Source organism: Cebus imitator, unplaced genomic scaffold (genome assembly GCF_001604975.1).
Source record: "Cebus imitator isolate Cc_AM_T3 unplaced genomic scaffold, Cebus_imitator-1.0 Scaffold71, whole genome shotgun sequence".
Lineage (NCBI taxonomy): Eukaryota > Metazoa > Chordata > Mammalia > Primates > Cebidae > Cebus > Cebus imitator.
In genome coordinates, this window is record NW_016107386.1 from 2,850,730 (window position 1) to 2,862,055 (window position 11,326).

Genomic DNA, 11,326 nt, shown 5'->3' on the forward strand with positions numbered 1-11,326 from the left:
CTCCTGCCTCAGCCTCCTAAGTAGCTGGGATTACAGACGCACGCCACCACGCCTAGCTAATTTTGGTATTTTTTATTTAGTAGAGACAGGGTTTCACCATGTTGGCCAGGCTGGTCTTGAACTCCTGATCTCAGGTGATCCAACCAACTCGGCCTCCCAAAGTGCTGGGATTACAGGTGTGAGCCACTGCGCCCAGCCCCAACCTGTCTGAGCCTCAGTTTCTTAATCTGTAAAACTGGGAGTAAAACAGGACCTACTTTTTAGAGTTGTGGGGATTAAATGGATTAAAGTTCCTAGAGCAGGGTCTGACACTTTTCAGCTCTTTTAAAGCATCAGCTGTGATGAGTATTATTTAATCATCAGAACCTTGTGCTGTTTAAAGGATATTAAAAGAGCCACCATGACGTGAAGGCACTCTGTCCCAAGCATTAAATCATTCGGTCCCTGCAAAGCACTTCTGGGGCACATGCTCTTATCCCCATTGTTCAGAGAGATAGAGACACTTGCCTAAGGCTGCACAGCAAATCAAGATGGAAATGGAACCCAAGATCTAAAGGCAGGTTTTTGACTAAGGGACAGGGGGAAAAAAAAGATGAAAGATGGGGAAGGAGAAAACAGAGGCAAAGCCGAGAAAGAGGGTGAGAACGAGGCAGTGACACAGATACAGAGACAGGGCTGGCAGCTAGGGAGACAGGTGGCTGGCTGCCCTGCTGAATGAGGAAGTGGCTGGGAGCAAGGCCTGAGGGAGGCCACCCCAAGGAGACGGGGACTTCTACCCCCTAGCCGGAGACCGAGCGCGCTGGGGAAGGAGGAACCTGAGGTTAGGGTGCTGGGGGATGAGACAGCTGCAGGAAGCCCTCCTCCCCCATCCACATGTCGCACCCACAGCTCCCTGGGCCTGGGCTCAGGAGAGAAAAGGGGAAACTGGATTCTGGTCACAGGACAGATGCCCAGTGGCCCGTGGAGGAGGGGAGGGCAGGAGATTTGGAGCCTGGAGGAAGATCAGGGCCCAGCTCAGCCACGGTCACCACTGCTCGGGCCTGGCTGAGTCCTGTCCCTGAAAAACCCAAGCCTCTCCAATTGTATCTAGAGTGAGCATGGAGGGAACAGACCCTGTAGGTCCTCCCGGGCACACCGGGCTGCCCAAGATGTCGGAGCAGAGTGGGAGAGGGGCAGTCAGAGACCAGCGCAGGGCTCCGAGCCAGGAGGGCTCTGACCTGACTCAGGGGTTCACAGGTTCCCTCTGGCTGCAGGTGGGGAGCAAACTGTGCAGGCAGGGACTGGAGCCGGCAGGCCAGGCTGCTGGAACTTTTTGCGAGGATATGTTGAGGTCTATTAGAATAATGCCTGGTTGAGTTCAAGACCAGCCTGGCCAATATGGTGAAACTCCGTCTCTACAAAAATACAAAAATTAGCCAGGCATGATGGCGGGTGCCTGTAATCCCCTCTACTCAGGAGGATGAGGCGGGAGAATCACTTGAAACCCAGAAGAATTGCTTGAGGCGGAGGTTACAGTGAGCTGAGATTGTGCTACTGTACTACAGCCTGGGCAACACAGCGAGACTCCGTCTCAGAACAAACAAAAGAAGTTCTAGTTCTAGTGGAGGAAATAGTCACCAAACACTTCAGCCTGGGCAACAGAGATGCTCTCTCAAAAAATAAACAAATAAAATAAAATAATAATTGATCACAGCTGGCACCAGGGAAAGGCCATCTCCCAATAGATAGAAACACCTGGCTAGGCATGGTGGCTCACACCTGTAATCCCAGCACTTTGGGAGACCAAGGTGGGTGGATCACGAGATCAAGAGTTCAAGACCAGCCTGGCCAATATGGTGAAACACCATCTCTACTAAAAATACAAAAATTAGCTGGGCGTGGTAGTGCGCACCTGTAGTCCTAGCTGCTTGGGAGGCTGAGGCAGGAGAGTAGCTCAAACTTGGGAGGCGGAGGTTGCAGTGAGCTGAGATCGCACCACTGCACTCTAGCCTTGGTGACACAGTAGGACTCCATCTCAAAAAAAAGAAAGCAAGAAAAAGAAACACCTGGCCAGGCATGGTGGCTCATGCCTGTAATCCCAGCACTTTGAGAGGGTGGATCACGAGGTCAGGAGTTCAAGTCCAGCCTGGCCAACATGGTGAAACCCCATCTCTACTAAAAATACAAAAATTAGTCGGGCATGGTGGTGGGTGCCTGTAATCCCAGCTACTCAGGAGGTTGAGGCAGGAGAATTGCTTGAACTTGGGAGAAGTAGGTTGCAGTGAGCCGAGATTACACGATTGTACTCCAACCTGGGTGACAAGAGAAAAACTCCAAATCAAAACAAAAAACAAAAAAAACACCTGAAACTGGTGTTGAGCAGCTTCCCCATAAAATCTCAAGAGTTGGGTGAGTGGGCTCAAGTATGCGCACTAAGAGACAAAATGGTGGCATTTCACTGGTTTAGGACCTTCTGGGAACATTCAGCTGGTAAGTGAAGACCACCTCAATTGAGCGTGTGCACAACTCCAGTAAACACACCGCTTTCCTATGCTGGCGGGCCCCTGCACATCCGGACAGCCCATCCCAAGGGAAGGGTCGGGGACAAGTAACACAAGACCCCACAAGCATGCCAACGTAGAAAACCCCAAGTCGAAGGTCAAACTGCACACTAGAGCTCTCGCGGTGCCCATTTGGCCCTCTTCCAAGTGTACTTTACTTTTTTTGCTTCTGCTCTAAAACTTTTCTTTTTTTGAAACAGAGCCTTACTCGGTCACCCAGGCTGGTGCGCAATGGCACGATTTTGACCCACTGCAACCTCCACCTCCTGGGTTCAAGCAATTCTCCCTGCCTCAGCCTCCCGAGTAGCTGTGATTACAGGCACGCACCAAACAAGGCTGATTTATTATTTTTTTAATAGAGATGGGATTCGCATGTTGGCCAAGCTGGTCTTGAACTCCTGACCTCAGGTGATCTGCCCGCGTCGGCCTCCCAAAGTGCTGGGATTACAGGCATGAGCCACCGCACCCGGCCTAAAGCTGCTGCTGCTTCTTTTTTTAAAATTTTTTTGAGACAGAGTTTTGCTCTTGTTGCCCAGGCTGGAATGCAATGACATGATCTCAGCTCACCGCAACCTCCACCTACCGGGTTCAAGCGATTCTCCTGCCTCAGCTCCCCAAGTAGCTGGGATTACAGGCACCTGCCATCACGCCCAACTAATTTTTGTAATTTTAGTAGAGATGGGATTCCGCCATGTTGGTCAGGCTGATCTCGAACCCCTGATCTTAGGCAATCCACCCGTCCCGGCCTCCCAAAGTGCTGGGATTACATGCGAGAGCCACCGCGCCCGGCCTAACTTCTTAATAAACTTTCATTCCTGCTCTACAACTTTCCTTGGGTTCTCACTCTGCCTTATGCCTCTTGGTCAGATTCTTTCTTGAGAAGGCAAGAACTGAGGTTGCTGCAGATCCCTACAGATTTATACTGCTGTGAATATACCATGTGACTTGGCTATGTTCTGCTGCTAACAATTAGTTATGTCCAGTCTCGAGTTCTGGGCTCACTGATAAAAATCCTCACTCAATCCTTCAGCATCAGCCTCCAGTTTCATCCTCCCCACTCCAGCCAGGCCTGGGCTGTCCCCAGAAAATATTCCCCAAGCACCATCCACTTGTACAGTTGTGGCCATAGGGCTAAGTCAGGACCCTAGAGCCCCAGCGTTGCTGCTGAGATGTGGGAAAGTCCAAGGGGTCCCCAGGGAATGGACTCAGCTGGTAGCAGACATCTGTGGGCTATGTGGGCTCTTTACTAACCAGAAGTGGAGTATTTCAATATTTTGGCAACCAATACAACTGTGCTGGTGTAGACCACAGGTGGCAGGTCTGGGCTGGCCTCTGGGCCAGAGGATGGATCAAACTTCCTGTTTGGCTGTGAGTAGTGGCTCACGTCTGTAATCCCAGCACTTTGGGAGGCCAAGGTGGGTGGATCACTTGAGGTCAGGAGTTTGAGACCAGCCTGGCCTACATGGTGAAACACCATCCCTACTAAAATATACAAACATTAGCCAGGCGTGGTGGTGCCCATCTGTAATCCCAGCTACTCGGGAGGCTGAGGCCAGAGAATCTCTTGAACCTGGGAGGTGGAGGTTGCAGTGAGCTGATATTGCGCCACTGCACTCCAGCCTGGGCAACAAAGCAAGACTCCATCTCAAAACAAAACAAAACAAAATAAAACTCTCCCTCTTTGGATGAGGGAAGAAGTTGAAATTCAGGACACCCAGCCGACAGGGCGCGGCACCGGGTCTTGACTCCCAGAAGCCGGGCTGAGGGCCTTCACACAAAATCAAGAAGTTAGTGTCTCAACCACTCTGGGTAGCAGGCCAAGAGCTGGGGAAGCCAACACTGACTTTCCCAGGAACTAGGCAGTGAGTTGGACCCGGGACCAGCTTGCTTCTGTGGGAGCTACAGTCCCTCCCCACTCTCCCAGCTTCTACATCAGCCCCTCCACAGCCGTCCTCCTCACAGCACCTGGAAGCTTTGTAAAATAGCAGATGAATACAGGCCAAGGCAGAAGGATTGCTTGAGGCTAGGAGTTCAAAACCAGCCTGGGCAACGTAGCAAGACCCTGTCTCTAATTCTGTTTTTAAAAATAGACCGGGCATGGTGGCTCATGACTGTCATGCCAACCCTTTGAGACACCAAGGCAGGCAGATCACTTGAGCTCAGGATTTCAAGATCAGCCTGGGGGCCAGGCACAATGGCTCATACCTGTAAATCCAGCATTTTGGAAAGCCAAGGTGGGCAGATGACCTGAAGTTAAGAGTTCAAGACCAGCCTGGCCAACATGGTGACACCCCATCTCTACTAAAAACACAAAAATTAGCCAGGTATGGTGGTGGGCACCTGTAATTCTAGCTACTCGGGAGGCTGAGGCAGGAGAATTGCTTGAAGCCAGGAGGCGGAGGTTGCAGTGAGCTAAGATTGTACCCCTGCACTCCAGCCTGGGTGACAGAACGAGACTCCATCTCAAAAAGTAAAAACATGCTTCTGACTCCAGGGCTAAAAAAAAAAAAAAAAAAAAAAAAAAAAGTCAGAGGAACAACAGGCATAAACTGGAACTGTCTTAGGCATATAGTTATCTGAACTGCAGCACGTGCCTGATCACATCCCTCTCCAGCTCAAAGGCCTTCCATGACCCCCGCTGACTTCAGTTCAACTCCTTGAGCTGGCATTCCAGTCCTACCTTCCCAGCTCTGTTCTACCGCTCTCTCCTAGTTCATATAGAACTCCTCATTGGCCCTTGAACATGACTCATGTGATCCTCCTCCTGTGCCTCTGTTCATGCTGTTCCTTCAGGAACTCCTTGTCTCCAGCTCTGCCCCTCAAATCCTATTTTTATTTCCAGACCCAAACCCCAAACTATCCTCTACGAAGCCTCCCCTCATCTTCTTTCTAAACCTCACATTTCTTCCTATCACAATTCGCATTTCCTCCTTCCTCTATTATTTCTGTGCTTTGCTCTCTCAAAGATACTGATTAGTGACTGCACACAGCTCCACTCCCAGCCAGCTCCTTGGCTGGGCAGCTGTTTACAGTGTGGCCTGGCGTTAAAAGATGAGCTGGGCCAATCCGATTTCTTCTCCTGGGAATTTGAACTATGAAATACTGAGAGACTAGAGCAGTTAGCAGAGGTGATGTAGAGAGAGACTCAGAGAGGCCGGCTGGTCAAATGCAAGTCACAGTTATGAGAAATTATGAGGAAACCCAGGAAGCCCTCGGTGCTGCACAGGGGTCAGAAGCAGTTATGAGCTGGAGCTTGGGAGGCTGCCCTGAGTGAGAATCCTGACTCTGCCATTTCCTGGCTTGAACCTGGAGCAGGCTGCCGAAACTCCTTGAGCCTCGGTGTTCTCATATGTAAAATGGGGGTAACGATATTAAATAACTGCACAGTGTTCTGAAGACAATTAACAGAAATAAGCATGGGAACCAATAGATCTGGTTCAGAACCTGTTAACAATTATTCATCCTCCAATTACTCTAATAATAATTATTAATGTCATTGATAATAATGAAGAAAGAGATGAAGAGAGAGACCCCGTGGGATCTGCTTCCACCTTACCAGGAGAGAGAATTTGGTCCCCAGAGCTTCCTCGGTCCCTGTGTGATTTCTGGGCCCAGTTCCAAAGACAAGCCATGTGCTTCAGTACAAAAAAACCGTCGTTTTTTTCTTGTGACTACTCAAGTGAAGCTGTGTTTCTTGCATACAGAAGGACCCCTGCCCAGACCCCTGTCTTCCTAATGTCTGGACTTGAGCTTCTCAAAGTCCAGAACAATGGTCTCTCTACCTCAGTATCCTGCCTGGGCGTTGAACACAGCTGATGCCCAATAACTGGTGAATAAAAGAATGAGTGAATGATGCTGGGTGCTGTGGCTCACACCTACAATCCTAGTAGTTTGAGAGGCCAAGGTGGGTGGATCACTTTAGGTCAGGAGTTCCAGACCAGCCTGGCCAATGTGGTAAAACCTCATCTCTCCTAAAAAAAAAAAAAAAAATCGGGCCTGGTGGCACATGTCTGTAATCCCAGCTACTTTGGAGGCAGAGGCAGAAGAATGGCTTGAACTGAGGAGGTGGAGGTTGCAGTGAGCTGAGATCATGCCAAGGCACTCCAGCCTGGGCAACAGAGTGACACTCTGAAAAGAAACAGAAAGAAAAGAAAAGAAAAGAGAAGAGAAGAGAAAAGAGAAGAGAAGAGAGGAGAGGAGAGGAGAGGAGAGGAGAGAAGAGAAGAGAAGAGAAGAGAAGAGAAGAGAAGAGAAGAGAAGAGAAGAGAAGAGAAGAGAAGAGAAGAGAAGAGAAAAGAAAGAGGAAAGAAAGAAAGAAAAGGAAGGAAGGAAGGAAGGAAGGTAGGTTCCAAAGCCTTTTGGGGGGAGCCTACAGAAAGGCTGTTTTTAGGAGACTCAGAAATCCACTGGGTAGATGGTTAGGGGAGAGTTCACAGCCCTGTCCCTCAACGCAGAACAAAAGGCAGGCCAGGACTGGAGCACTCTGGACCACTTGCCTACACGCTGCTAGAACTTGCCTTCTCTATGGCACCAGATAGAGGGCAGAAGGTGACAGAAGGGACAACTGAGGGAAGACACCTGCCCCTTCCACTGCCCAGCCTCATCCCCTCCACTCCTTCTCCCAACTCCTAGACCCCAGTTCCACATACATCTTTTCAGACCCTTACCTTCACCATGTTTTCTTACCATGTCTTTGCTCATGCCATCCCTTCCTGCTCTGATGCCCTCCTCCACCCCCACCTCCCACGAAAACTCCTACCTATCTTTTCAGACCCAGCTCAGACCCAGCCCCCTACTGGAATCTTCCCTGGATCTCTCAGGCAGTTAAATGCTCTTGTTCTGTGCTTCCACAGCCTTTTTGGAGATTTTATGAGCCCTAGTTCATTGCTCCAATTACCAGTGTATTTGCCTGTCTTCCCCCAAAAAAGGTCTCAAGGACAGGAATTATGTCTTATTCATCATTATGTCCTCAGTGCTTAATAAAGGACTTAGCTCACAGTAGGCTTTCACTAAGTGTTTGTTGACTGACTATATGAATGTAAGACTAGATTAATTCACAGTTTCTCCCAGCTCTGGGATCCCTGGCTCCTGTTGTTTTCTCTTCTTCTCTGGCTGTTTTGGGCACTTCTTGAAGCCTTTCACAGTACTGTGACTATTTCTCCCAATGGCACCACTACTCACCCCCAGTCCTGAGAATGTCTGCTGTCCCTAACACAAGACACTACACAGCTATAGACCCAAAGCTTCTTGAAGCTAGAGATCTGGTAGTTAGGTCCTGAGCAAGGACCACAGGAGAATGAGGACACAGTGGGATGGGTTGGCACCTTGATTGTCCTCACTGGCCATGTGGGGCCTGGTGAGTGGTTCCAGGCTCTCCCTCCCAGGCAGGCCTCTGACCAGGCTCCAGGCATGGCTGCCACTTGCCTGCCCTCCTACCTCCCCAGGCCTATGGCTGAGCGGCTGGCGGAGGCTGCGCTGGGCCAGCCTGAGCAGACAGCCTTGCGCAATTGCTGGCTCCAGGCCTCCCAGCCCAGCTTGTAGCTCCCCCCAGAGTGGCGGGATTGATTGGCTGCAGCCGGAATGGGCACCAGTCTCCCTGGCTTGGACAGAAACGGGGCCATCTGTTACACCTCTAGTTAAAAGTACATAAAGTTGAGCATTTGTGTGCTGACAATACCACCCCTGACACCCTCCACGCGGCACCGCACTCTGGCTCCTTGGCAGGCTTGCGCCCCGCGACAGGCCGGCACAGCAACGTCTACACGCTGGCTCATTTGGCACTGCTGCAGGCACCACGGCTCCACCCTCCAGTGGCCTGCCCCAGCTGCGTCTAGCCTAAAATCTCAGATCCCACCTGTATTAGAGAACAGAAGGGAGGATTGAAGGGTGTGAAGGTATATATTGGTGGCGACACCTGCCCCAGCTCAGGGTGCCTGCTGGGCTGCAGATAATGCCAGACTTCAGGCTGTGATTTGGAGGGACCCAAGACAGCTGCTCATGCCAGTCCTGGGGGGCAAGTCTCAGGTAGACCCAAGTTGGTCCTGTGCTTGAGTCAGGCCTTTGGTTTCCTGGACTAAGCCGATTAGAAAAATCCACTTTGTTTCCCACTAAGATCATGCACCTTGAGTTTGGAGTCCCCAAGGCATCCTTTTATGCAGCTAATGGACAGCCCTACACAAGATGGGGTCCTGAACTTTGCTCTTGCTTCCTGAGTTCTAGGCTCTGGTTTCTGGGTTCTAGAATATGGATTCTGATTTCCGAACCCTATTTTCTGTTCTCTGGCTCGGGGCCTGGACATTCAAGGCATTCCACAAATGTCTTTTCCACTTGTCTTCCTCTGGTACTCTAGCCAGGCTAGGCTGCCTTTTCCCCAAAATGATTGTGGGCATTCCTGCCTCTGTCCCTGTGCTCTTGCTCCCCATCACTCCAACCTAGAATGGTCTATTTCTTTTTTGATGGAGTCCCACTCTATCACCCAGGCTGGAGTGCAGTAGTGCAGTCTCAGCTCACTGCAACCTCTGCCTCCCAGGTTCAAGTGATTCTCCTGCCTCAGCCTCCCAAGTAGCTGGGATTACAGGCATGTGCCATCACATATGGCTAATTGTATTTTTAGAGGAGACGGGGTTTCACCATTTTGGCCAGACCGGTCTCGAACTCCTGGCCTTAAGTAAACCTTGGCCTCCCAAAGTGCTAGGATTACAGGTAAGTCACCGCACCCAGCTAGGATGGCCAATTTCCTCCCTTCAGCCACTCAATTCTTCTCACATTGCAAGGACTAGCTGTAGTCTTAGCTCTGCCAGACAGGCTTCATTGGCTGCAGGGCCCTTCCCTGCTCTGATTTCCAGAGGCTTCCCTCACCATCTGAATGCTTTCTCATGAGTTTTGTCCAGGATGAGTCTTGAGATCCTTCTGCGAAGAACCTGGGCTGGTCCTTGTCTTAACCACAAACTAGCAAAGGCTAGGCACATGATGTCAGGGGAGGCTCTAGACACGCCTACTTGAACTCAGCTCAGCCATAGAAAGGGGGATGACTACAGAGGTGGTTCTGGCTCCCCTAGTGGCTCTGTCAGTCACAGCCTGGAAAGCAAATGGCCAGGTAAGCCGACAGCTTTTAGACATTGGTTTACTCATGTGTGTGTTTGATACACATTTATTGAACGCCTTCTATTCTATGTGCCCAGGCCTCTGGTCAGCATGGAGCAGGAGAGGGAATCATTTAAAAAAATGAGATTAGACACAGTCTCTGCCCTCTAGGAGCTTATCCATTAGCATAAGACTGTAAATCCACAAATACAACAATGCATTGAACCAACCAAAATCAACAGAAGTGCTCTTTGTCTTATGCAACAATGGACTCTTGGAGCTGGAAAGGACGCCAAAGGTCAGAGACTCTGATAGCCCATCTTCAGCTAAAATACATTTATATACATTAAATGAAACAACATTGACTAAAGCTTTTGCTTGACACAAAGTGATGGTCAATGGTGACAGTGTTGGTGGTGACAATAATATGGTGATTATTATTCTTCTTAGCAGGCGCTGAGCCCTGCTTGCATACTCCATGTGTTGGGGGAAGCTCATTCCATTGTTCCCACTTTGATGCTTCAGAAAGTCATTCTCAAGGATGAGCTGAAATCAGCCTCCCTGTTCCCTCTCAGCAGTTCACTGGCCTTGATTCTACTTCCCAGACCACACAGCAGAGCTGGGACTAGGGTAAGGCCAGTGAGATGCCCAAGACATAAAACCTAAGAGATCACACACAGTGCTGAGAGCAGATGCCATCCTTAAATATGGCACCTCACCTGCCTCACCCTAGTCCTAGCCCTGCCACACAGTCTGTGCCTCCTCCTCAGCCAGCCTCAGGGGGCGACTGTCAGATTTCTCAAGTAACTTAGGTCTCCAAAGGAGCTCTGACTAGCAGTCTATAGGATGTGAATTGACCTGGTGCAGCCCCCCACTCCCAAGGGTGGAATGGTGGGGACAGGATGGAGGAAGACTGAGATTTCTGGGAGGGTATGAATTCTAGCCAGGGAGACCCACCTGCCCACTTAAAGCCTCTCCTGCACAATTCCTTCTGCCTGGCTTGGCCTGGTTACTGCCAGCTCCCTCTCTCCTATAGCACTGTTACAAGCAGCCTAAATAAGACTGGTGTGCCCAGATCTGAGCCCTATAAGAAGCCAGGTGGTAGGCTCTGAAGGACATTGAGCAGTGGGCCTGGATGTAGAAAGTCATGAGGCTGTTTCTCCTTCCCATGGTCATCTCCAGGTAGGGGTGTGTGTGTGTGTGTGTGTGTGCACGTGCGTGCACACGCACACAGAGGGCAGAATGTAAGCTTTAAAGAAAAACTCTGGAGAATGGGGGCTAGGAGGGGCATGGAGTCTGGTGACCTGCTATACTACATCCTAGTTTGGTTATCTCAAACAAGCCACGTGATCTTTGTGAGCCTGTTTGCTAGCTGTAAAACTGGAGTTAAAAAGGCTATTTTCCGCTGGGCATGGTGGCTCACACCTGCGATCTCAGCACTTTGGGAGGCCAAGGTAGGCAGTTCACTTGTGGTCAGGGTTTTGAGACCAGCCTGACCAACATGGTGAAACCCCATCTCTACTAAAAAATAGAAAAATTAGCCAGGCATGGTGGTGTGCACCTGTAATCCCAGCTACCTAGGAGGCTGAGGCAGGAGAATTGCTGGAACCTGGGAACTAAGGAGGCAGAGGCTGCAGTGAGCCAAGATTGCAAGATTGCCCCATTGCACTCTAGTGTGGGCAACAGAGCAAGACTCTGTCTCA